Raw genomic sequence first — 21,898 nt, 5'->3', positions numbered from 1 at the left:
AAAAAAAAAAAAAAAAAAAAAAAAAATAAAAGGGAGGTTATCCTGAGTACAGCCTGGCTTAATCAGATGGAGGCCCTTAGAAGGTCAGAGATTCTTTTTCCTTCTGACCCTGAAGAAGCAAGTCATCATGAGCTCACAGAAATAAATTCTGCGAACAGGGTTAGGAACCTCAGAAGACCTTTGCCCAGGTGAGCGTCTGATTAGATTGCAGCCCAGCTGACACCCAGATTGCAGCCTGTGGCCCACTTTAGCCACGCCTGGACTCCTGATCCATAGGATGTGTGAGATAGTGAATATGTGTTTTTATAAGTCTCTACGTTTGAGGTAATTTGTTATTGTAGCAATATAAAGTGAATACAGAGTGTTTCAGGACTTAGTCCCCAGGCACTCTTCTTTTGAACTTGATATTTGCAAATGGTTCCCATCTTCTCTTCCTATCTCATTGTAGTGAGGGCCCTGACTGCAGAGACCTAAAGAAAACATATTACCCAAACCTCTCTTGCAGGTAAATCCTGGATGCAAATTAAGATCCATTAATTAGGTACACTAGTGTGAGATTTGAAAGGAAAAATGAGGCACAGGTAACTCTTGCTACTGCTTTGTTTTTCTACCTGCAAATATGGTTTGAGGATGACAGTGTTCAGTTTCTGGTTTGTAGATATTGTGAGGTAATTGCAGTGGTGTCATTGACTATGCTCAGCTTTCCAATGTCTAAGCACCAGTTTCCAGTTGTCAAGAGAAAGTTATGGTGACTGCAGAGAACAGAATCCACATCCCACTGTCCAGCCAGTTGTGCAGTGATGACAGCAACTCCTGATCCCAGTTTCCTGGTCCTTGGACTGCAGCTATAATAAGGTATTTTTTCAGCCATTCAACAAATACTATTAAGCTCCTACTAGTGTGCCAGGTACTATTTGAGATGCTGACAACACATGAGTAAACAAACAGACCAAATCACTTCCTTGATAGAGCTTACGCTCTAGTGACTTCGATAGTTTCAGTGGAAGCTTCCTGATTTTCCACTTTCTTAATGGTGATAAGTTCAGGTCTTTGCGTGACTAACAACCCACTGCTGATTTCTGGACTTGAGCTGAATGCAGGGGCCCCTGTGTCATCTGCTGCCCATCCAAGTTTCAACCATAGTGACGCTTTCAGGCTACAACACTTAAGGGTGGGGTGGTGGTGGCAGGCATCCTTTACCCGGTGTGCCTGCACCACTGGCACCCAGGACAATCACCCTGCCTCCTCAATCACCCTGCCTCCTCAATCACCCTGCCTCCTCTTCAGACTTCATACCATGTGTCAGGCAGGGCTCTGGCAGTGGCCGTGCCTCTTCTCTGAGGGCTTTTGAGATAATTACTCTGCAAAGCCATTGGAGCCTTTTGATCATGTCCTCTTTTTAAAAAAATTATTTATTTATTTATCTGTTTTTATTTATTGGCAGCGTTTCATTGCTGCACACGGGCTTTCTGTAGCTGTGGATAGCGGGTGCTCCTCTTTGTTGCAGTGCGCAGCCTTCTTATTGCGGTGGCTTCTCTTGTTGCAGAGCACAGGCTCTAGGTGCGTGGGCTTCAGTAGTTGCAGCACCTGGGCTCAATAGTTGTGGCTCACGGGCTCTAGAGCACAGGCTCAGTAGTCGTGCTGCATGCACTTAGTTGCTCCGCTGCATGTGGGATCTTCCCGGATCAAACCTGTGTCCCCTAAACTGGCAGGTGGATTCTTAACCACTGCACCACCAGGGAAGCCCAATCATGTCCTCTTATTCCCAATTGATATGGTGATGTTGTGCTCTTCTAAGTCAATCTTAAGCCATGCTACACAGGGACACACCCTCCTTTTGAAGATGGACCCACTATTACCTTCTCTCCCATGGGCCCACTGCCTGTCCCTCTGGTGGAGGTATGTGGAAGGTAGGGATATGGTCAGTATGGAAAGAGATCACATTCTTCGAATGGAATGACTGTGGCCTAAAGAATTCAATAAACGATGTGGTTGGAAAATGTATTGTTCTGTGTTAATGCTATAACATTACAAATGGTGACTTTAATACAAATGGAAAACACATGATCCTTCACTGCACACTCCGGATAAGGCTTGAGTTGTGGTCATTACCAATGAAACACAGGAACCACCTCTGAGAGAATCACTGGAAGCCAGTATTCATGAGTGGCACCGTGGATGGTGAGGCTTCATGAGTACTGGTGCAACCAGCATTAAATAAATGATATTACAGAATTTGCAGGGGAAGAATATCTGTATTCTTTCAATACAAATGAGATTCTAAAGAGTCATGGCAGTATGCGCAATAAGTGTATTGCTACACTTTTATAAATGTTTATGATATTAGTGAGGAACAGTGTATTTGACAATAAAGTTGAAGAGGAGATTCCTGAGCAGAAGAGGTGGTGTTTGGATACTACAAAGACTCATCATGTAAACTTGTTGGACAATAAACAAATATGAAAGTGCCTCTTCTCAACCCAGTATTCTATTTTATTTTTACTTTTTAAATTTTATTGAAGTATAGTTGATTTACAATGTTGTGTTATTTTCTTCTGTACAGCAAAGTGACAGCTATATATATATATATATTGTTTTTCATATGCTTTTCCATTATGTTTTTTTCTTTAAGAACTTTTATTGAGATACAATTGACATACAATAAACTGCATATATTTAAAGTGTACAATGTGATATTTTTTTCTTATTAGTAATGTATATATGGCAATCCCAATCTCCCAATTCATTCCCCCCCACCCCCGCTTTTCCGTTATGTTTTGTCACAGGATATTGAAAATAGCTCCCTGTGCTATACAGTATGACTTCGTTGTTTATCCATCTACCCAGTATTCTAAATCTTCAGTGATAAATACTACACCTTGCATGGGCCCAAGAATTTTGTAATACATTTTTTGGATCAAATTGTTTATATAGACAGGGGTCCTACAAAAATATTTGTCTTTACTGTCTGTACTTACTTTTGCCTCTTTCGGTATATTTGGCCTCATTCTATCCTACTAAGGAAAAGACTTCCTGAGGTAGGGAACATGGATGCAGGTAGCTCCTGGGTTACTTATTATTGCTTTTCACCAGGGAGAGATGAGAATGGTTTGTATTTCAGAAAATTCTGGGAAGAGATATTTGTTTCAGCTTGGGTGAGGTGCCCACTCCTTGAAGCAATCACCATGTCCTGAGAAATGTGGTCAAATAGCTCAGCCTGGATCGCCTGCTAAAATCCTCTCCAGAGGCAGCGTTACCATGATTAGCAGTCCCACCGGAACCACACGGAGTAAAGGAGGAGCGGTTAAAGAGCTGGTGCTCTTACCAGAGGAAAAGGGACACAGGATATGTGTGAAAAACAAATACCGTAATAAAGTTTCTGATAGGAATAGGAGCCTGGAAAAGTGGGTGGCAGACAAATCCTAGAAGGCAGGATTGCAGTATAATTTAGGTTACAGTTCATTCCATAACTAAGTGGAGTGGGTGAAATAAATTTCAGTGCCTTGTCCAATCATCTATAAAATATAAATAATAAAAATAATCTAAAATAAAACAATAGTTTTATAAAATAATATTAAGTAAAAGCTCTATAAAGTAAAACTTGGGAAAAGACAAAGGAATCTAACTTCTATGTTGCAAATTGGCAACACGAGACACATCCAAATCTGAGCAAGACAATTAATACCTTTTACTTATCATTTTCATAAGAAATGAAGATTTAAATTTAGCACACTTTAAATTTAACACACTTTTTGCAAATCTAAAATAGGAAATAAAAAACCATGAACACATTCCAAAATATTCAAACAAAAATAGCCTTAAGAAACGAAAGTAAGCATTTGAAGTTATCTGTACAGAAGTTTTGCTATCTCATTTATTTAGTGTAAGGGTAATTGTAGATAAAGTTTCCTCTTTTCTCAACTATATAAAACAAAGCAAAACAAGCAAACAAAATAAGACAGGAAAAAAACTGCTGGAAGTTTGAGACACTAAAGTTCTCAGAACTGCTGTTAGCATTTATGAAATATGATGAACTATTTATAATCCCAACATTTTCAGAATTCAGCATATTTAAATGCTGCTACCTGATTTTACAAGCCAAGAGATTTAAAACTAGAACTGCGAGCAATATGGATAGAATAGTCAAACCCAGACCAGATGGCTCTTTAATGCTTTTTATGTAGGCTGGTGGTAACATGGTGTTATCTGAGGACCCAAAAGAAGCACTACAAAAATACCTCCCTTATCTAAGAGACTTGGTGCCTGAAACTCCACCTTTAGCAATTGGGGAAGGTAGAGGATATATGTCGCTTTTGCCTCCCCAGCATTTATTTCCCCTTCTGCTAACAACACTCTGATTTCCTTAGAAAAGCACCTCTCCGCAGCTCTCCTTGAAGACTTGAAGTAGCATTGATTCTGACCCTAAATTTGAAGGTGGGCATGAGACCTAGTCTTGACCAAGCAGAAGACTGCATCCCTCTGGTCACAGTAATTGGTAAGGGACAGACATATAACTCAATGAGATTCATTCGTGGGGTTTTGGGTGGAAAGATTGAGAAAGAGACAGTGTTCCTTCCCCAGGGAAGCTGCCAGTGAGAGTGCTATATGCCTAGTGTGCTGGAGGCCATTCCCTCTTCTCTTCTTCACTTCCCCCATCTTCTCACTTAGACCAAACACTATGGTGCTGGGGTTGGGAATGCCTTTGCAGACTATTATCCAGCCCTCAGAGCCAACCAACACTGCTACTTGTTGACATTTTTTAGCTCTTTGAGATACTCCAGGATGATTCATTGACATCTAGAAAGAACTTACTTCCATGTGTGCCAGATAAATCCCAGAAGACGTATTAACCTATGTAAATGTATGGTATTAATATTATTGCTAATATTCATGCGAGGGGGGAAAAGGGTTAGGTCTCTATTTGTAAGGAATCACTGGAATTTTTTCCTTTGGATTTGGCCTCTTGGAAAGGAGCTGAATGGACATCCAAGTTTTCTAATTACAAAAATAGAATATAAATATTGAGTTTAGTGTATATATAGTAAAGATGTCCTAGATATTGTAAAGGTCTTAGGGTGTGATAGTCAGCAAGGACCTCTGAGATGGATTGAATCTCTTCTGCTCCTGGAAGTTTTGCGTGGTGACTAACAAAGTGCCAACGATGAGGGGAAAGACATGGTAAGATTAGTCCTCTGAATATATTTCACTTCTCGCTCATTTCCAAATCTGGCAAGGTTCCAGAAGAAACCATCCAGAGAGTGAGGCTAATAAAATAAAGAAAATAAAATATGTGACAGAGAGTTATGGGCAGGTGGGCTGCCCCAGGTGGGGTCTTATTCTAATATCTCAGGGCAGAGCACTCCAGGCAGAGGGAACAAGTGCAAAGGCCCTGAAGCCAGAACAAGCCTGGTGCGTTTGAGACATGGGAGATGGTGAGAGAGTATGTACTAGTTCCCTATTGATGCTATAACAAATTGCCAGAAGCTTAGATGTAAAACAACACACATTTATTATTTTGCAGTTCTGGAGGTCAGAAATCCAACATAGGTTTCCCTGGGCTGAAATCAGGATGTCAATAGGGCTCCCTCCATAAACTTCAGTGAGAATTTGTTTCCTTGCCATTTCCAGCTTCTACAGGCTGCCTGCATTCCTTGGCACGTGGCTTCCTCCTCCAAAGGCAGCAGCCTAGTATCTTCAAATCTCTCTGTCACCATCGCCTGCCCCCTGCCCCGCCGCCTCCTTTGCCTCCTTCTTTTCCTTATAAGCACCCTTGTGACTACATGGGACCCACTCAGATCATCCAGGATAATCACCCAAAGGACCACTCCCCACCTCAATTTCCTTAACTTAACCACATCTGTAAGGTCCCTTTTGCCCTGTAAGGTAACAATTTCACAGGTTCCAGGGATTAGAATGCGGATGTCTTTGGGGGGCCTGTTATTCTGACTACCACAGAGTGTGAAGGAGGAAAGTGGTGAGGAGTGTGAGCTTTGGTTGGCTAAGTGGGATGGGAAGCCATCAGGCAGGAACCTATTCTGATACAAGTTTTAACAAGATTACTCTGAATGTTGTGAGGAAAATGGAAGTGGTGATGCCTAAGAGGAAGCAAGAAGATGAAGTAAGAGTTTACTGCAGTGGTTCAGGAGAGGGATGATGGGGGCACCTGGACTTTGAGAGAGCTGCTTAGCCTCTCTGCGGCTCAAAGGCTCACCATGAAATAAAGTTAATGTTGCAGGGCTATATTGAGTTAGTTACCATGCATGAAGAAGATTCAGTACAGTTCTTAATTCCAAATAGTGCTCAAGAAATGGTAGCTATCATTTTCACTATGCTTTAAAGTTCAAGTTCTAATTTTAAAAAAATAGAGCATGTAGGAAGTAGAAGAAATGTTAAGGATTAAGAAAATAAAGGCCAGTGAGGAGAAGCAACTAGCCCAAGGATACCCCGTAAGTTAGCAGTTAGATATCAAGCAGTACACAAAAGGAAGCGAGGAGAAAGAGCCACTTCCCGGGGGTGTCCTTACATAAGTAACCAGAATAGGCGGTTCGGAGCCTGGTGGGAAGGCAGAGGCGGGAACAGCTGATGCTGGAGAGCGGGTAGGCTCTGTGGTGGGGGCTGGGTGTGGGGGGGGTGTGTGGTTTGGGCAGGCAGAGGGGACCCAAAGACCTATTTTCAAATCTTATTAATTACTATGTGATTTTGGAAAAGTCATTTAATCTCCTTTTACCTCGTTGATTTCCATTAAAAAGGGGCATAATATCCCATTCCACAAGGTTGTCATGAAGCTAAAATGAGAAAATGTAAGGCAGATCATTTCGTAAGTTGCCAAGTCTATAAAAAGTTAAGCATTATCATGCCCCTCCCCCAAGCAGCCTACTTTCCATTCTTCTCCAGTATTTAAAGGCATGGAGCATGCTGATTTTCAGCTGTAGAACAAATCTCATCTTCTCACAAGGGTTTTAGACTGAGTGACAACCTTCTGATCTCCCCGTGTAGATAGTGGGTCCAGCAATATTCACCCATTTCTGCTTCTGAGTACATCAATATTTTCCTTCATTCAATATTTTCCTGACATTCAAACACAAAATGTGCTCCAATAACATGGTTCTGGGTTTTTATTTCTCTAAGCTTTTTTCTGTTTGCAAATTTATTTGTTAGAAACTGGAACTCAGATGCAAAAAAAATAACTGTACTCTCCAAAAAGATAAAATAGACCTGAAGCTACATGCAACTGGGAATTATTTATAATGAAGTCAGTTTATGGGAATCATTTGAAACAAAGATAGTTTAAGGATGTATTTAGCTGAGTAGCACATATACACCTTATGTAACAGAGTTTGGAGAGGCTTTAAAGTTCATTAAAAGTTTTGAGGCCAAATGAGTGGTATAAGTCAATGCTACCATCACTCAAAAGGCCAAAGCTAAAATAGTCATTGTACCATTCAGCATTCACAGACAGGAACTATGATACGTCAGCTTGCGGATGGTTTATCTGATTAGTAAACTCCAATTACCTGCTCTGAATACAATACAACACCCTCTCTCCCTCCCTCTTTGTTGTCAAGAGTTCTCAGCTGTGAGTATATCAAATGCTGTCTAGAATCAGGCCCACCTTCTCCCAGGGGAGACTCCAGTGTCTGTCTTCTCTGCAGAGGCCTGAATAGAAATAAACCAGCCATTCAATATGCCTACTCAGAGGAAAGCCTATTCCCTGAGGGCTGACCTCAATCCCACAGTGAATGGGGAACAGATTAGCATATCACAGATCCCAGAGCACCAGGCTTTGTCTGGTAAACAAAAAGAAATTAGAAACACAGGAGTAGGACACAAAAGCCAAGACAAATTAACGCTTTATGTGTGTTAATGTTTATTTTTGTTTAAATAAAGATTTTTGAGCCATGTGGTGAGTCATCTGTAAATAAATGTCTAGTTAGACCAGGGGTGCAGGCGAGGATGTTCATTCAACAGCACACGTGAGATTTGGATTTCACAGGTGAGAACTTAAGAATCAGTAAAAATAAAGATGACTTCTACGATCAAACTTTTATTACCTGTTCATTTTGTTCTTAGTCAGCGCTCTGTTATAGTGTAGGTACATGTATAGCTGAAAGGAAAGAGTAAACAGACAAAAACTGAGACTAAAGATTAGCAAGAACTGCAGGAATCAACAGTGGCCAGGGGAACAAGCTAAGTGATTAGATGAAGGTCAGCAAAGCCCAGAATATGGAAAAATCTACAGGGCAGATGACATGGATTTTCCAATAAATAAAATACAAGAAAAAAATAAAAGAGGAAAGGGAAATCTATAGAATAAGAGAGACACAAGAGACATATCGACAAAATGCCATATGTGGACCTCGTTTGGATCTTGCCTTAAATAAATGTTTAAAAGAATTTATGAGACAATTGGGGATATGTGAACACTGAACATTTGATGAAATAAAGCCATACCTTAGAGATACATATGGAATATATATAGATAAAATGACACGATGTTTAGGTTTTGGTTCAAAATATGCAATGTTATTGATTGTCCATGGTTAATAATTACTAAGTTTGGGAGATGGGTACATGGAGATTCTTTACATTATTCTCTCTCCTTTTTTTTTTTTTATAAATTTATTTATTTATTTATTTATTGACTGTGCTGGGTCTTTGTTTCTGAATGCGGACTTTCTTTAGTTGTGGTGAGCGGGGGCTACTCTTTGTTGTGGTGCGCGGGCTCCTCATTGCCATGGCTTCTCTTGTTGCAGAGCACGGGCTCTAGGCGCATGGGCTTCAGTAATTGCGGCACACGGGCTCAATAGTTGTGGCACACGGGCTTAGTTGCTCCGCGGCATTTGGGATCTTCCTGCAGCAGGGATCGAACCCGTGTCCACTGCATTGGCAGGCGGATTCTTAACCACTGTGCCACCTAGGAAGCCCCTCCTTTTTTTTTTTTTTGACCAGGGTCTGAATAATGAAACAGAAATTATTCTTGTTAGAAATACACTATAGTACTTCTACATGTTCTTATATAAGGACACTGTAAAAGTCCAAAGTTCATAAACATAGGAGCTCTTTTCTGAATGAATAGGCATAAAGCATTTAAAATGATGCTGTATATACTACATGAAAAGTGTTCAATATTTTTCTTAAATGTAGTGGGTCTAAATCTTAGCCTATAAATGCAAGCATATAAGAAACAGCATTATTTTTCTATGGCAGAACATAATCTCTTTTTCAATCCCACTTTCTACTAGGGTAGTCCAAAAAAAAACTCAATCAATTCTAAGATCCTCCCAAATTTTCACCTGTATTTTACCTGAATTGGCATCTACAGAACCAAGTTTTGGAGTTGGGGGCAGAGGAGAGGGCTGTCTATCTGGAACTAAATGTCTCCTATTCACACTTAACATCTTCGGAGACATCCACCTTCCCATGTGAGCCACTCACCTTTGCATTCCCCTTTCTCTGTCCTTGCGATGGGTGGATCTCTAATCTACTTCCAGGCCATTTTAGGTCCTTGGAACTCATACTGCTGTTCCCACCACAGTGGGCCATCCCTGAGACTCTCTAAGGCCATTCTTCTTGGGGTTTTCTTACTTTCTGAGGCTCTACCCAGGAGACAAGACACTGATTTCTTCTTTTGAATCTCACAAACCTCATTGGTTCTTCCTCCTCCACCATTCCCTAGTCCAGACTGAGCTCAGGGAGCTGGTGCAGGGCCCCTTTCTTCAAGACCCACCCAAATAATTTCCCTGTCATTCCCTTCAATACAGCCTTCTCCTGCAGCCTGGGAAGTCCTTGCTCTTATTCAGCTGTACTCCCTTACATAATTTTCTTGAGCCCTTTTAAAGCTCAAGTACTGGAAAATGTTTTTCTCTGCTTTCTCCTATCATATTCCCTCTTTGAGGCAATGCTTAGAGACAGAGTAACTGTCTAAATGGAGAAAGGAAACAAATGATGGGGGTATATGTCCATAAGTATGTCAATTATTTTTCCTTCCATTCCAACAATGCATGAATGGAAAGAGTACACAGCTGAGTGACTTAACCTTTTCAAAGTCCCATAATGAGTTAAGACAGTCTTGGCTATGTTTCAGAACATCCCGGATGAGAATCATATTGAGTGGCTGCCCTTACCCCCAAAAGAACAGATGAACTCTCCAATGTAGGCTTACAGGTTCAGAAGAGATTTCCCCCTTCAATACTTTCCAAAAAGACATAAAATCTGTCACAAGAGAACTCGTAAAAACTAACAAGCTTAGAGCCAGAGAAATGTGACCAGAGAGCACTCACCAATTGCTGCACTTCAAATTTGAGATGAAGGTTCATGTTTTCAGGAAAGCCTTTTTTTTAGAGCCAGAGAAATGTGACCAGAGAGCATTCCCCAATTGCTGCACTTCAAATTTGAGACGAAGGTTCATGTTTTCAGGAAAGCCTTTTTTTGAAAACAAAACAGAAGCTAGTAAAAGTAAAATTTGTGCTTGTAGTTCTAAGTCATCCCATCCTGCTGTACATTTGGAAATCGTGTCATGCTGGTTGTTTCATTTATTAATCTCTCCATCTGTGTCAATGTGCCCGACACTGTGCTAGGAACCCAGTCTCAACTGAGATTGAGGCCGTTGGAAGATTACATATCTTCAATATGTATTGGGTTTTGTTTCCTGATCCAAACTGAACAGTCTGTGGATATGAATTTGAAAAATCATTAAAGCAGGGTTCTGGCCAGAAACATCAGTTATTATGGGCTAAGGAATGTGTAGTTAGGAGATGTGTGACTAAGAAAAAAAAACATTAACGGTGGCTTTCAGCTGAACAGGAAGGGACTAGAATGAAAAGGCCCTTTATTAGCACAGCGATGGGAGTGCATTGTGCCATCTGAGTATCAGGTTAAATGCCGCTGCGTTATTACTGGTCTAATGAATTTTAAAAGTATCATTCTAACGCAAATCCGGTGAGCAATGAAGATAAAGAAATTCTGCTGCCACAGCTTAAAACATTGCCACTACCAGGGAACTTTATAAACCAGCCTACGCTCAGGCTGGATTATACTTTGGACCCATTAGAAGCTTCCTCCTCAAAACAAACATCTCTTTGAACCCAAGTTAAGGACCAAGAGAAAAAGCACTAATTGTAATCAACAGTTAAGGGACCAAAAGGTCATGTATTCACCTTACTTCATAGCTTCATATAGTCCCAGAATTTCCAGCTCACTGGAAGAAATTAATTGCTTTTTTCCTTATATATCATGCATTTTCTCTACCAATATGATAAGCTGATATTTGCTCTGTTCAATTTCTATTAATTAGTGATAACTATGGGGCTGAGCCAGCTGAATTAGGTCACTGGTTATAAAGAAAGAAATTACTGGGCTTTTTTTCTTGCTATGGCATAATGCTATTATTTTTCAAACAGTGAAGGGGTCAAAGCTATTTCCATAGGAAATTGAAACAAAGTGGCTATTCAGGTGAGCTTTCTTCTGGGGATTGGTGACTTTGAAAATTCAGTATATAAAAGAAAAACAAGAAGTGCCCTTTCTCAAATACTTAAACTGTAGAATAAGGATTACCCCTATTTTACAGACATACTTCTCTTCACACCTCACTTTTGAGATGAAAACTGTGTCATGTAAATTTACATAAACCCCCTCTCTATGGTGTTTGTCACTGAGGACCAGTGGAACCACAGATGCCTGATGCAGGGGAGAGGGTTTGCTGACTCAGGGTCTTCCTCTCTCAACTGGGTAAGTTTTAGGTAACTCTATACAGAGTATTGGTAATAAACACTATAATCATAGCCTTCAATCCAGTGACTAAAATGCAATAGATTATTTTGTTTTCCATTTTTCCAATTAGCTCAGATTTATGGCTTTCTTCCATTTTTGCACTTGGCTGTTCTTTCCCTGTAAAAGCAGCAAATCTGCCTCTAGTTTTATCCTCTTTATATTTTTGACTAGTAATTATGAACAGCTAATGAAAGTGATCTTATAGAGTTTAACTTCATAAATTGGAAATAGTCTTTTAAATGTTTCCAAGCTTAACTGGAGAGTGATTTGACTTTCTGACTTCTTTCTCCTGAATCTATTTGTAGAGTCAGAAAAGGCTTAACATTCTGGTTTTCCAACATATACGCTAAGTACATCTTTCCCTGTCTTTCCAAATCTCTATAAACTGATGAAGCACCAAAATCCACATTTATATCACACCTGATGATGCGTATGGCCTTACCTGGTTGTGTCTTCGTCACCTCCAGTTCCTAGGTCTTCTCAGTGTAGGTGGCTGGCAGGTTCCTCATACTGCTTTAGGGTAGGTGATGCACAGGAAGCCATTTTCCATGGCCGGAATAGAAATTCTGGCCACCTGAAGGTTAACACTGGACTCCTTTCTCATCGTCTGTATGGAAGTAATCAGATACCCCTATCTTTCGCAAACTCCGGCTTGCCACAGTGTGCCACCTGGTCTCTCTTTCACGAGTCAGTTTGAAGAGCGTGGGTTATAAGAGATTAAGTCAGCCAAGTTGATCCCTTGCTGCGGGTGGTATAGTTATTGCTCCTCCCTTCTCCACCTCTGTCATTGCATTCAGCCCTGCCAGAGTTCAAATGAGTAAAGAAGTAAGACACAGGAGACACAAAAATGGCTTTAGATTTGTGGCAAACCAGACTTGCCAAATCCTTCCTTTACTAAAAGATTTATCCACCAAGTCACAGACAGAGATACGCAACTTTAGTCTCTGCAACAGGAACAAGCCCTGTCTGTTACTTATAACACAGAGGAAGACTGATCGAGGTCGGCAACTCCGAAGAAAAGGGAGCGAAAGATTGAGTGAGGTATGCTCAGCTCCGTCACCATGTTCATTGATTAGGTAAGTCCTCCTCCTTCCCTGAGGAGGAGGAAGTGGAGGGGCAGAAGTTGACTGTGTTCTTTTCTTCTGGATGGCGGAATGGAAATTCCTCTCTCTATGGGCACATGAGCAGTGGGGACAAAGCATTCACCCCAGCACAGTCATAAATGCTGGAAGAGTCCAAGGCAAGGAGCAGAGGCACATTTGGTTGTGTTGCCTAGGCCGTCCTTGCCAAGACAGGCTCGGCTGCTCCCCGTGGCTAAGGAAGGGGCAGAGCCACAAATGGATTCTCTCTGGCCATTCTCCTGGCCAATGGTGTCTTGGTAATGACTAAGTGTCTTTCCTTTTCTCTCTTTCTTCCATGCTAGGCCTGTAGAACTCATGAGGCCTAGGCCAAGATGACTCTTTCTCAAGGAATAATCTCAAGTTTTCGAGGGCAGTTTTAATCATCTTGGTTCTCACTCTCCTGCCCTCATCCCATCCCGATTCAAAGGCCTAGCCAACAATGTCTGGAGCAGACCCTGCATCCCTGAGTCAAACCTGATGAATGGGCCATGACCAAGATGTCAGGCAGAGGCAAGAGGTCTAAACCCCTGTCCTTGCCCTGACCCTTCTAGATGTTGCTAGAAGTAGCCTATACTGGAAAAAACAACAAGCTTCTTAGATTATCATAAAGTTACTGTACTTCTCCTTCTTATCCAAACAGCATTCAAGTTTTCTTGATAGTTTTAGAAGTCAGCTATCTTTAGAACAGTTGTTCCCCTTTCCTCCCCCCAAAAAAAGACAAATTGAAAACTGAGAGGAACATATTTTCAGAGAGGTAAATCATGTTTACAATCTCAAGGTTTTTGTTTTTTTTAAATCTACTTAGTTATAAAGATGGCTATATGTGTATTTGTAGATATATGTATAATCTGTATATATTTATTTGCCTTGAAATAGATAGCATTCTTAATAAAAACAACAGAATGCATTCTGGCTAGTTGAAGTAGAAATATCTCTTTAAAAAGGATATGGAAGGATATTGGGTAGCTCACTGGGTACCAGAGGCTATGCAATCAAGAACAAAACTGAAACCACACTATAGGGGCTTCTCCAGTGAAGATGCCAGAGCTCACACCATTAGGGATGTAGACCATATGTGAGATGCCATGACTGCTATTTAAATGTGGGATGTTTCCAATACCACCCTTACCAATAGCTCCATTCTTTACTGTATCTGATATTTTTTAACTACTTTTATTGAGATACAGTTAAGATACAATAAACTGCATGTATTTAGAGTATACAATTTGGTATTCTTTTTTCTTATTAGTAATGTATATATGGCAATCCCAATCTCCCAATTCATTTCCCTCCAACCCTCCCCGCTTTCCCCACTTGGTGTCCATATGTTTGTTTTCTACATCTGGGTCTCTATTTCTGCCTTGCAAACCGGTTGATTTCTACCATTTTTCTATATTCCGCATATATGTGTTAATATACGATATTTATTTTTCTCTTTCTGACTCACTTCATTCTGTAGGACAGTCTCTAGGTCCATCTGTGTCTCTATAAATGTCCCAGTTTCATTGCTTTTTACAGCTGAGTAATATTCCATTGTATATATGTACCACATCTTTTTTATCCATTCATCTGTTGACGGACATTTAGGTTGCTTCTATGTCCTGGCTATTGTAAATAGTGCTGCAATGAACATTGGAGTGCATGTGTCTTTTTGAATTATGGTGTTCTCTGGGTATATGCCCAGGAGTGGGATTGCTGGGTCATATGGTAACTCTATTTTTAGTTTTGCAAGGAACCTCCATACTGTTCTCCATAGTGGCTGTATCAATTGACATTCCCACCAACAGGGCAAGAGGGTTCCCTTTTCTCCACACCCTCTCCAGCACTTACTGTTTGTAGATTTTCTGATGATGCCCATTCTAACCGGTGTAAGGTGATACCTCACTGTAGTTTTGATTTGCATTTCTCTAATAATCAGTGATGTTGAACAGCTTTTCATGTGCCTCTTGGCCATCCATATATCTTCTTTGGAGAAATGCCTATTTAGGTCTTCTGCCCATTTTTTGATTGGGTTATTTGTTTTTTTGATATTGAGCTGCATGTACTGTTTATATATTTTGGAGAGTAATCCTTTGTCTGTTGATTCATTTGCAAATATTTTCTCCCATTCTGAGGGTTGTCTTTTCCTCTTGCTTATACTTTCCTTTGCTGTGAAGAAGCTTTGAAGTTTCATTAGGTCCCACTTATTTATTTTTGTTTTTATTTCCATTACTCTAGGGGGTGGATCAAAAAAAATCTTGCTGTGATTTATGTCCAAGAGTGCTCTTCCTATGTTTTCCTCTAGGAGTTTTATAGTGTCTGGCCTTACATTTAGGTCTTTAATCCATTTGGAGTTTATTTTTGTGTATGGTGTTAAAGAGTGTTCTAATTTCATTCTTTTACATGTAGCTGACCAATTTTCCCAGCACCACTTATTGAAGAGGCTTCCTTTTCTCCATTGTATATCCTTGCCTCCTTTGTCATAGATTAGTTGACCACAGTTTATCTCTGGGCTTTCTATCCTGTTCCATTGATCTATATTTCTGTGCTTGTGCCAGTACCGTACTATCTTAATCACTGTAGCCTTGTAGTATAGTTTGAAATCAGGAAGCCTGATTCCACCAACTCCGTCTTTCCTTCTCAAGATTGCTCTGGCTATTTGGGGTCTTTTGCGTTTCCATACAAATCATAAAATTTCTTGTTCTAGTTCTGTGAAAAATGTCACTGGTAATTTGATAGGGATAGCATTGAATCTGTAAATTGCTTCGGGTAGTACAGTCATTTTCACAATGTTGAATCTTCCCATCCAAGAATGTGGTATATCTCTCCATCTGTTTCTGTCATCTTTGATTTCTTTCATTAGTGTCTTATAGTTTTCTGAGTACAGGTCTTTTACCTCCTTAGTTAGGTTTATTCCTAGGTATTTTATTCTTTGTGTTGCAATGGTGAATGGGATTGTTTCCTTAATTTCTCTTTCTGATCTTTCATTGTTGGTGTATAGAAATGCAAGAGATTTCTATGTGTTAATTTTGTGTCCTGCAACTTTACCAAATTCATTGATTAGCTCAAGTAGTTTTCTGGTGGCATCTTCGGAATTTTCTATGTATAGTATCATGTCATCTGTGAACACTGGCAGTTTTACTTCTTCTTTTCCAATTTGGATTCCTTTTATTTTTTTTCTTCTCTGATTGCTGTGGCAAGAACTTCCAAAACTATGTTGAATAGTAGTGGAGAGAGTGGACATCCTTGTCTTATTCCTGATCTTAAAGGGAATGCTTTCAGTTTTTCACCATTGAGAATGATGTTTGCTGTGGGTTTGTCGTATATGGCCTTTATTATGTTGAGGTAGGTTCCCTCTATGCCCACCTTCTGGAGAGGTTTTATCATAAATTGGTGTTGAATTTTGTCAAAAGCTTTTTCTGCATCTATTGAGATGATCATGTGGTTTTTATCCTTCAACTTGTTAATATGATTTGCATATATTGAAGAATCCTTGCATTCCAGGGATAAACTCCACTTGATCATGGTGTATGATCCTTTTAATGTCTTGTTGGATTCTGTTGGCTAGTATTTTTTTTTTTTGAATTTCTTTATTTTATTTATTTATTTATTTTTTAACTTTTTTTATACCTGTGGCACACAGGCTTAGCTGCTCCATGGCATGTGGAATCTTCCCAGGGCAGGGCTCGAACCCATGTACCCTGCATTGGCAGGTGGACTCCTTACAACTGCGCCACCTAGGAAGTCCTGTTGGCTAGTATTTTTGTTGAGGATTTTTGCATCTAAATTCATCAGTGATAACTGGTTTGTAATTTTCTTTTTTTGTAGTATCTTTGTCTGGTTTTGGGACCAGGGTGATGGTGGCCTCATAAAATGAGTTTGGGAGTGTTCCTTCCTCTGCAATTTTTTGGAAGAGTTTGAGAAGGATGGGTGTTAGCTCTTCTCTAAATGTTTGATAGAATTCACCTGTGAATCCATCTGGTCCTGGACTTTTGTTTGTTGGGAGATTTTTAATCACAGTTTCAATTTCATTCCTTGTGATTGGTCTGTTCATATTTTCTATGTCTTCCTGATTCAGTCTTGGAAGGTTATAGCTTTCTAAGAATCTGTCCATTTCATCCAGGTTGTCCATTTTATTGGCATATAGTTGCTTGTAGTAATCTCTTATGGTGCTTTTTATATCTGCAGTGTCCTTTGTAACTTCTCCTGTTTCATTTCTAATGTTATTGATTTGAGTCCTCTCCCTCTTTTTCGTAATGGATCTTGCTAGAGGTTTATCAATTTTATCTTCTCAAAGAACCAGCTTTTAGTTTTATTGATTTTTGCTATTGTTTTCTTTGTCCCTATATCATTTATTTCTGCTCTGATCTTTATGATTTCTCTCTCTCTCTTTGGGTTTTGTTTGCTCTTCTTTCTCTAGTTTCTTTAAGTGTAAGGTTAGATTGTTTATTCGGGATTTTTCTTGTTTCTTGAGGTAGGGTTGTATTGCTATAAACTTCCCTCTTAGAACTGCTTTTCCTGCATCCCATAGGTTTTGGATCATTATGTTTTCATGGTCATTTGTCTCTAGGTATTTTTTGATTTCCCCTTTGATTTCTTCAGTGATCTCTTGGTTATTTAGTAGCGTATTGTTTAGCCTCCATGTGTCTGTGTTTTTTACAGTTTTTTTCCTGTAATTTCCTGATTTCTAATCTCATAGCATTGTGGTCGGAAAATATGCTTAATATGATTTCAATTTTCTTAAATTTATCAACGCTTGATTTGTGACCCAAAATGTGATGTATCTTGGAGAATGTTCCATGTGCACTTGAGAAGAATGTGTAATCTGCTGTTTTTGGATGTAATGTCCTATAGATATCTATTAAATCAAGCTGGTTTATTTGTCATTTAAAGCTTGTGTTTCCTTATTAATTTTCTGTGTGGATGATCTGTCCATTGGTATAAGTGGGGTGTTAAAGTCCTCCACTATTATTGTGTCACTGTCGATTTCCTCTTTCATAGTTGTTAGCATTTGCCTTATGTATTGAGATGCTCCTATATTGGGTGCATATATATTTATAATTTTTATCTCTTCTTCTTGGATTGATCCCTTGATCTTTATGTAATGTCCTTTCTTGTCTCTTGTAACATTTTTTAAAGTCTATTTTATTTGATATGAGTATCACTACTCCAGATTTCTTTTGATTTCCATTTGCATCACTTTCCATCTGTATGTGTCCCTAGGTCTGAAGTGGGTCTCTTATAGACAGTACATATATGGGTCTTGTTTTGTATCCATTCAGCCAGTCTGTGTCTTTTGGTTGGTGCATTTAGTCCATTTACATTCAAGGTAATTATCGATATGTATGTTCCTATTACCATTTTCTTAATTGTTTTGTTTTTGTTTTTGTAGGTCCTTTCTTCTCTTATGTTTTCCACTTAGAGAAGTTCCTTTAGCATTTGTTATAGGGCTCGTTTGGTGGTGCTGAATTCTCTTAGCTCTTGCTTGTCTGTAAAGCTTTTGATTTCTCCATCAAATCTGAATGAGCTCCTCTCTGGGTAGAGTATTCTTGATTGTAGGGACAAGATAAAACTCCAGAAAAACAACTAAATGAAGAGGAGATAGGCACCCTTACAGAAAAAGAATTCAGAATAATGATGGTGAAGATGGTCCAGGACTTTGAAAAAAGACTGGATGCAAAGATTAAAAAGTTTACCAAAGACCTAGAAGAATTAAAGAGCAAACAAACAGAGATATGCAACACAATAACTGAAATGAAAAATACACTAGAAGGAATCAATAGCAGATTAACTGAGGCAGAAGGGCGAATAAGTGACGTGGAAGACAGAATGGTGATCATCAATGATGTGGAAAAGAATAAGGAAAAAAGAATGAAAAGAACTGAAGACAGCCTAAGAGACCTCTGGGACAATGTTAAATGCACCAATATTCGCATTATAGGGGTCCCAGAAGGAGGAGAGAGAGAGAAAGGACTCGAGAAAATATTGGAAGAGATTATAGTTGAAAACTTCCCTAACATGGGAAAGGAAATAGCTACCCAAGTCCAGGAAGCACAGAAAGTCCCAGGCAGGATAAACCCAAGGAGAAACATGCCAAGACATATAGTAGTCAAACTGACAAAAATTAAAGACAGAGAAAAGTTATTAAAAGCAACAAGGGAAAAACGACAAATAACATACAAGGGAACTCCCAGAAGGTTAACAGCTGATTTCTCAGCAGAAACTCTGCAAGCCAGAAGGGAGTGGCATGATATATTTCAAGTGATGAAAGGGAAGAACCTACAACCAAGAATACTCTACCCAGCAAGGATCTCATTCAGATTTGATGGAGAAATCAAAAGCTTTACAGACAAGCAAGAGCTAAGAGAATTCAGCACCACCAAACCAGCCCTATAACAAATGCTAAAGGAACTTCTCTAAGTGGAAAACATAAGAGAAGAAAAGGACCTACAAAAACAAAAACAAAACAATTAAGAAAATGGTAATAGGAACATACATATCGATAATTACCTTGAATGTAAATGGACTAAATGCACCAACCAAAAGACACAGACTGGCTGAATGGATACAAAAACAAGACCCATATATGTACTGTCTACAAGAGACCCACTTCAGACCTAGGGACACATACAGATGGAAAGTGAGGGGATGGAAAAAGATATTCCATGCAAATGAAAATCAAAAGAAAGCTGGAGTAGCAATAGTCACATCAGATAAAATAGACTTTAAAATAAAAAATGTTACAAGAGACAAGAAAGGACATTACATAAAGATCAAGGGATCAATCCAAGAAGAGGAGATAACAATTATAAATATATATTCACCCAATATAGGAGCACCTCAATATATAAGGCAAATGCTAACTACTGTGAAAGAGGAAATGTGAGGCAGAAATAGAGACACAGATGTAGATAACAAACACATGGACACCAAGTGGGGAAAGCAGGGAGGGTTGGGGGGGGGATGAACTGGGAGATTGGGATACCAGTTTGTACACTCTAAATGTATGCTGTTTATTGTCTGTTAACTGTATCTCAATAAAAGTTTTTTAAAAAAAATTGGAAACCTTTAAAAAGTTTAACTGCAAAAAAAAAAAGAAAAGAGTCAGACATACTCCTCTTCTTCATGTCATACACTTTCCCTACCAAAAATCAGGATTTGTTTGCAACTGACTCCCCAAATCTATACTCAATTATTCTCTCCCCTCTTTCCTTTCCACTGCTGAATGACTACATGGCTCTCTGCTTTTGTGAAGTTGCTAATCCAAAAGACTGTTATTTTTTTCTACTGTTATTACCTTGAGATTTGAGAGGGGTAGAATTAATTCTAGAATTCAATAATACATCTATGTATGAAAAAATAAAAAATAGGAGACTCTTAACAGTAGGAAGATAATAAAGTGAGAGAGAAGATTAACACACAAAATATTATGCACATATTTTTATGTATTTGCTAGAGATGGGCCACAAATTTGGCTCTAATATTTCTAGTCAAAAGAAAGTGAGATTTAGTATGTTCCATAAGATATAGTAAAAGGAAAACTAAATGTTCCACAGAAGAATAGTTTTCCTTGATTTTGAGTCTCTCACAGACATAAAATATCTTCATAATGTTCCAACTAAAATGTGTACATTTATGATCTTCACACCACTGTTTATGATACGGTGTCTTAAAATACTAACTCTGAAAAAAAAAAGAATCTACAAAAAAGCAAAATAACCCAGTATCGGTATGTTGCTCTCTGTAGCTTAATCTGAGGACAAAATTTGAGGTCTAAATAGAGGTGTTTGAATCCGGCATCCTGGAAACTCTTGAATTCCAGGGAGATGCTTCTAGGGCTACCCTTGTTGCGGAAGCAGGGCTGAGTCTGAGGGATCTGGGATTTTTTTAATTATTATCCTTTTAATGTATTTTTGGATTTAATTTGCTAATATTTTCATTGAGGATTTTTGCATCTATGTTTATGAGGGATGGTGGTCCATAGTTTTCTTTGCTTGTAGTGTCTTTGTCTGAATGATGCTGGCTGCCTCTTTTGTTTTCTGGTAGACATTGTGTAGAATTGGTATTATTTCTTCCTTAAATATTTGATAGAATTTACTATCGACTACTGCTTCTCATTTCTCACTTCTTTGTCCAGGCCTCACCTGGGTAAGGTTGACAGATAAAATATAGAATTCCAGGTTAAATTTGAATTTTAGATAAACAACAAATAGTTTTTTTATTTTTTTATTTTTTTCCCATTGAACAAATAGTTTTTAAATATGTTTGTTCCATGCAATACTTGAGCCAAAATTGTATTAAAATATTATTCATTGTTTATCTGAAATTCAAACTTGATTTACTCACGAGAACTGAAAACATGTGTTCACACAAAAACTTGCATGTGAATGTTCATGGTAACATTATTCTTAATAGCCAAACCGTGGAAACAACCCACATGTCTATCAACTGATGAATGGTAAACAAAACGTGATATATCCATACAATGCAATATTATCAGCCATAAAACATAAGGAAGTATTGATTCATGGTATAACATAAATAAACCTTAAAAACATTATACTAAGGTAAAAGAAATCAGACACAAAAGACTGCATATTGTATGATTTATAGGAAATGTCCAGAATAGGGAAACCCATGAAGACAATAAAAAAAAAAAAAGTGTTGCTGGGGGCCAGAGAAAAAGGAGAATGGAGAGTGATTGCCAGTGGGTATGAGGTTTCTTTGCGGTGGGGTGGTAATGAAAATCATCTGGAATTAAATAGCAGTGATGGTCACACTTTATACATAAACTGAAAACTACTGCATTGCACACTTTAAAAGGATGAATTTTATCTCAATAAAAAATACACAATAAAAATCTTAACTGGACATCATTCTTATTATTTGCTAAATCAGAGTGCATCTGATGGGTGAAACTTAAGTTATACTCTGCATTCTAGCTGCAAAGGAATCTGGGAAATGTTGCTTTGGGGCTCATAATGTGAAAAACTATCAAAATATAGAAAGACCGTTTGAAACGTGAGACT

The 21,898-nt window shown here is 38.8% G+C and overlaps 1 protein-coding gene across 11 annotated transcripts in view; it reads right to left on the bottom strand.

The window, feature by feature from the left end:
• The window catches only part of SSX2IP (SSX family member 2 interacting protein), an 88,152-nt gene that overhangs the window by 60,464 nt on the left and 5,790 nt on the right, over positions 1 to 21,898 (bottom strand). For all 11 annotated transcript variants that reach the window (XM_057714782.1, XM_057714635.1, XM_057714703.1 and 8 more), the window contains exon 2: positions 12,212 to 12,568. The gene's annotated coding sequence lies outside the window, so the exon portion shown is untranslated. The remainder of the gene's footprint in view (positions 1 to 12,211; positions 12,569 to 21,898) is intronic.

The sequence above is a fragment of the Hippopotamus amphibius genome, chromosome 1 (assembly GCF_030028045.1).
Source record: "Hippopotamus amphibius kiboko isolate mHipAmp2 chromosome 1, mHipAmp2.hap2, whole genome shotgun sequence".
NCBI lineage: Eukaryota > Metazoa > Chordata > Mammalia > Artiodactyla > Hippopotamidae > Hippopotamus > Hippopotamus amphibius.
This window is presented reverse-complemented; position numbering and strand designations above follow the sequence as displayed.